This window comes from Nilaparvata lugens, chromosome 2 (assembly GCF_014356525.2).
Source record: "Nilaparvata lugens isolate BPH chromosome 2, ASM1435652v1, whole genome shotgun sequence".
NCBI classification, from domain to species: domain Eukaryota; kingdom Metazoa; phylum Arthropoda; class Insecta; order Hemiptera; family Delphacidae; genus Nilaparvata; species Nilaparvata lugens.
The window spans coordinates 88505977-88511976 of record NC_052505.1 but is presented as its reverse complement, the minus strand read 5'-3'; positions in this window follow the sequence as shown (position 1 = coordinate 88511976).

Below are 6000 nucleotides of genomic sequence, written 5' to 3'. Positions count from 1 at the left end.
GTTTCCAACGTCTATTTGCTGGGTTCAACACCTTGGTGGCTTCAGACGAGGCAGACAAGCAAACAAACAAACAGACAAACAGTGCAATTCATCTAGGTCTGTTACCAAGTTTCAGATCTATACTGAGAGTCACTAGAAATTGTCAGCGTTGACTTAATGGGGAGCGTTGGTGTTGTTTATGAGGATTACTGACAGAAGTGAGTTTTTTAAAGTGTGAAACTGAATTTGAGAACACAGTTGTGAATTGTACAGAATTAAAAGTTACTATACTTAGCTATGAAGGTGTAATTAATATTTTTCGACATTTGAATTAAAGGATAGCTCAAGGATAGGACTGACCATGATCACATCTATTTATGTAACAATTAATCTTGCGATTTCTGTGTTGGGGTCGTTTACACGAAGTTTTAACGCCAGTGCCAGTTTAAACGAAGCTCATTCAACTGAATTAAATCCATATCAAGTCTCGTTTGTTATGTGGTTGATTTTGAGTTGAAGCCATTAGCTGATTGGATTCAGTGTAAGCTTTTACCGTACAAACGACCCTCAGTGACATAGTTCAAAATTAAGCTGGCGTGTACTGCAGTTGATCAAATAATTTATGCTTTCTTGATCATGATAAGGCACTTGGAGTTAGATGAAAATCATATTTGATGGCCGAAGTATTCAGCCTACCTTCAATTTGAAACAGTGTGAAAATGCTATATTCCCAAAAATAATAACATTTAATTCTAATAGTAGAAATCTATGAATAGTTGAAACATTATTTTTGTATAGTTCATGCAATTCATCTTTTTTCGTTAAGGCTTCTCTTGAATAGAAATAACTAAAAGTTCTGTGAACAGTAGACCTCGCGCTCAGTAAGTTACATTGACCTGTTGTTATGTTTTCTCAAAAATTAATAAATAATTTATCAATTTAAAATGTCTAGAAAAAATCCGAAATAAACATCTGTCCTATCGTACCGTGACGTGTCATCCCGGAATGTGAGTGTGAGCGCTGTTATCTGACTGCAACTGTCTACAACGTTGATGGAAAAATACATTTTCAAGATGTTCGATGTTTTTGAACGGGTAGTTGACCGAGCGAAGTGAGGTCTAAGATTCAAGTCGACGGTTTGGCATTTCTCTTAATGTTTAAATGATTATATGTTGCGCATTTACAGCGAAGCGCGGTAATAGATTTTCATGAAATTGAAGGTATGTTCCTTTTAATGCGCGTCGACGTATATACAAGATTTTGGAAATTTTGCATTTCAAGGATAAATAAAAGGAAAAGGAGCCTCCTTCATACGCCAATATTTGAGCAAAAATCAGACTATAGAATTATTCGTCATAAATCAGCTGACAAGTGATTACACAGATGTGTGGAGAAGCCAGTCTATTGCTTTATTTCCATAAGGTCTATAGTTTCAATCAGGTACTTGTGGATGAGATACTGCGTGAGGTCTACTGCTTACAGAACTACTAGTATTATAGTCACTGGTCTACTAACGTTGATGGAAAGATACATTTTCAAGATGTTCGATGTTTTTGAACGGGTAGTATTATAGTCCACTAAAAAGCCTGATTTATGATCACTAATTCCATAGTTTGATTTTTACTCTAATATTGGTGTATGAAGGAGGCTCCTTTTCCTTTTATATTATCTTGAAATGCAAAATTTCCAAAAACCATTGATATACGTCGACGCGCAATTTAAAAAAGGAACACACCTGTCAAATTTCATGAAAATCTATTACCGCGTTTCGCCGTGAATGCGCAACATATTCAAACATTAAGAGAAATGCCAAAATCGTCGAATTGAATCTTAGATTTCACTTCGCTCGGTCAAAAATCTGAGTACCTATTTTAAAATTGTTTATTTACGACATGTTTCGGTCATGATGTAATTATCAAGTAATTGAAATAAATATTATTAACGAAAATCCTAATTAAATGTTGTAAATCGCCCACGAAGACTTCTGCTACAAACTGTAAATATTGACAACAGGGTAAACAGCTAGCTGGAAAAAATTAAACAATAAGAAGAATTTTTTTCAATTACTTGATAATGGCATCATGTCGTAAATAAACAATTTTAAAAAAGAGAGCTTGAATTTCTTTCCTATTCATGCAATTTATATTGGTGTAAAATATTTAGTCACCGTGATGTTCAGTTTATTGTACTAAACCTGAACGTTTTTTGTTACAAAAGAGTGCGACCAGCCAACTTTGATGTGGACTGGGATAAGACGGAAGACAGCGCGCTGCTGAGAGGAATCTACCAGTATGGAATGGGCTCTTGGGAGGCGATCAAGATGGACCCCTCGCTAGGCATCTCCGACAAAATCCTCTCCAACGATGACAAGAAGCCACAAGCCAAACAACTACAGAGCCGAGCTGATTACCTGCTCAAAAGACTCAAGAAGAACATCGACAAGAAAAAAAATCCGGTTTCAGCGGTAAGCTCAATTTTTACTATCCTTAACCTATTACAATAGGTAAGGAAAGTATGTGCTTTCCGAAAAAAATTAAGGTACCCCAATTTCTAAATTTCTATACGTTCAAGGTCCCTGAGTCCAAAAAAAGTGGTTTTTGGGTATTGGTCTGTATGTGGTGGTGTGTGTGGGTGTGTGTGTGGGTGTGATGAGTGTATGTGCGTCTGTGTACACGATATCATCTCCCAATTGTAATGACTTGAAATTGGAACTGAGGTCCTTACGATAAAGTATCCGACACGAACAATGTTTCGATGGATGCAATTCAAAAATGGCGGCTAAAATGGCGAAAATGTTGTCAAAAACAGGGTTTTTGCAATTTTCTCGAAAACGGCTCCAACGATTTGATCAAATTCATACCTTAAATAGTCATCGATAAGCTCTATCAACTGCCACAAGTCCATATCTGTAAAATTTCAGGAGCCCGCCCCATCAATGCAGATTGATTCCCAATTATCAGGCTTCAGATACAATTGAAAACGAAAAAAATCAAGTGGAGTAGATTGAGCATGAAAATCTATACAATTAATGTTCAGTAACATTTTCACCTAAAATTGAAAATAAGCTTTAAATTCGAGAAAATGTGATTATTCAATTGCAAATTATTGTTGATTCTATTAAATCATTCACTATGAAGAGATAGCAGACTTCATGTGTGTCTCCAGCGTTATTGCCCTGTCACCAGCTGGCTCAAATCTTTGAATAGTAGACTTGAGATGCGCGGGAACACTAGCGTCAGGTGATCAATTTTCATAACGGCAAGGAAAGTTGTGTGAGTGCGCCACACCAGATTTTTATAAATACCATAAGAACCTAATACCAAAGAACCTCGATATAGTACATTTCAAGGGACCGCTCAAAAATTTACTATCACGAGGTGATCTGTACTGAATAGGGTGTGCTGTATGAAAGTTGATAGCTATATGGACAATTCAAGGTAGAGCAGAAAAAATGTGCTCACTATCATTTTTTGGGGCCGGTTTCCGAGCTCGGGATTTAGCTAAGTTCTAGACTTTAAACAGCTGGAGTCAGAAATTTGGTTTTCCGAAACGGGGCGTAGTCACAGTACACGTTTAAATTAAATTTCGAAAAACTAGAAAATTGAACACAAAATAAAATGAAGAGAAAATAGTGTAACGTTTCAGCTATTTTGAATTATTTAGAAAAGTTTCATTTCGTCAAGGAAACCCGTTTTCAATTATAGAAATGAGAAAATGAAGATTTTCATAGAAACTGCGACTACGCCCCGTTTAGGGTCAAGTCCACGGGGCTTTTTTACAAGCTACAAGCCGGCGAGTTGGCGAGTGCGCTAGTTGTCGAGTACACACAAAACATTCCACTCGCTCAGTAGCCAAGTAGCTGGCGTGTGGAATACTGTTTTCAACACTGTTTTACTGCTCTGCATATATTAAACATTAACATTTTATCAAAATTTTTGGTGAGAAATATTACAGGCTCAGCTTAGTTTTTCCTCCAATGTCATAATTGTAGTATGATTATAGTGTTTTATTCAATAAATGAAAGAATAATATTTAACTTATTTTATATTTTTAGAAATTTATTCGACTTTATGCAGAGCTTGGCTTGATTTGAAAGTTAGGTTATGTCGTTATGCCTCTCGCGCCAGATTTTAACCTCTAGAATTGAGGAGTATGCGCATGCGCTAGTGCTCAAAAGCCGGCGAGTGGCGTGTTAAGTTGCCGGCAGAGTCAACTAAGAGCTTTTATAAAAGCAGCTTTTAAGCGAGTGCGGTGAGTCCACGGGGCTAGTTTACGAGCTGCTTGTAAAAAAGCCGGCTTGTAGCTTGTAAACTCGCCCCGTGGACTTGACCCTTTTTGGAAAGACAATTTTCTGACTCCAGCTGTTTGTTTAAAGTCTAAAACTTAACTAAATCCAGAGCTCGAAAACCGGTCCTTAGAGCTACTAAAAGAGCTTTACTAAAACACAATAGAATATAATAAAAGAATGTGTGTTGTTATAAAATGAAAGGATACTTGATAATTCTATTGTGAGTCAAAAAAAACGTACTATAATGTGGAATGTACTATATTATAAAAGAGATTGATTTTTCACTGTTTGATTTGTTGTAATTAGATTTTTCTTTTGTTTATATATTAAAACCTATATTTTGTAGGTTTCTTCAAACCTATAGTTTGTTTGTAACCTATAATTATTTATAACCTTGCTCAGTTGCAGAGTAATAGGAGATTTATCTTTGCTCTGCAACTCTTGTGAAAAATTCATATAAATTCACAAAACATGGAAAACAAAATTCAGTTTCATACATTAGAAATTTACTAACAAAAATACAAAAGCTCTTATTGAAACTAAATAATAATAAAATATATAATATTTGGCGTTGCAAGTGAAACTAAATAATAATAAAATATATAATATTTGGCGTTGCAAGTGAAACAAAGTTTGTGCGCTAGCAACGAGCATTCAGTAAGCACTCCAATTTGAGAAAACTAGAAAAAAGTAACTGTAGAAACAAAAAAATCAGCAAACACTTCCAACAAAAAATTTGCATACACTTTCAAAAAAGAAAAAGAAAAAACATGATAGTGGAGTAGTTCATAGTATAAACATAAAATATAATTCGTTAAACAAATATTCATTTTGATATAATTATCAAGAGTTTGAAATTAGTGCAGGGTAACATTATATAAATTGGGTTCAGTTTGAGAGACAACTTTCAATAGTAAAGGGGGAAATAGTTAATTTGAATTAGTGCAGGATAACATTATATAGATTGAAATTTAGTTTGATAGACAACTTTCAGATAGTGAAGGGGGAAATAATTTGAAAAAACATGATAATAAAGAATTGATGAATGCCTAGAGTTGAAATATTTTGACTACAACATTTTTGGTCTTGATCCAGTTCTCAATTTGTTTTAAGTGCTTTAGAGGGGTTATCTTTATAAAATGTTCTGGAATAATATTTTTATTGTTTCTTCACTATGTGGTTAAATTTTCTTCTGCATATAGTTAAGTCAGTTCGAGGAACAATATATCTGTTTGCAGATCTGAAAATATAATTAGTTTGATGCAGTGTAACTAAAAAGGAAATAAATGAATCCCAAAACTGATTTAATCCTCGGTGGAAATTACATAACTTAAATAAATTATTTAAATTGTTTAATTTATCAGCATGTTGATTCTAGATGAACACAAACTAGTTCTGCATAAAAGAACCCTTATTCATTAGAGGCTACTTTCTATAATACAGTAGCATGGTAATTTTTCTAGATTAATCTTACATTAAAAAACCTTTTACGATCTCATCGAATTTATTGGACCCAGAAAACATGAAAATTTAGAACAGGAAGTACAGAATCTAGCAGTCTTGCTATTGTTATTTACATGCAAAAACAATATTATTTATCTCATAAATTTTGTAAAGTATTTTTGAAGTTACATATAGTTTATCCTATCTCTTTCTTCTCATTCAATTCGACACTATCCTTTTCAAATTTGATATCGGGGGAGATGTCAAAGTGAACACTATCCTTTTCTACT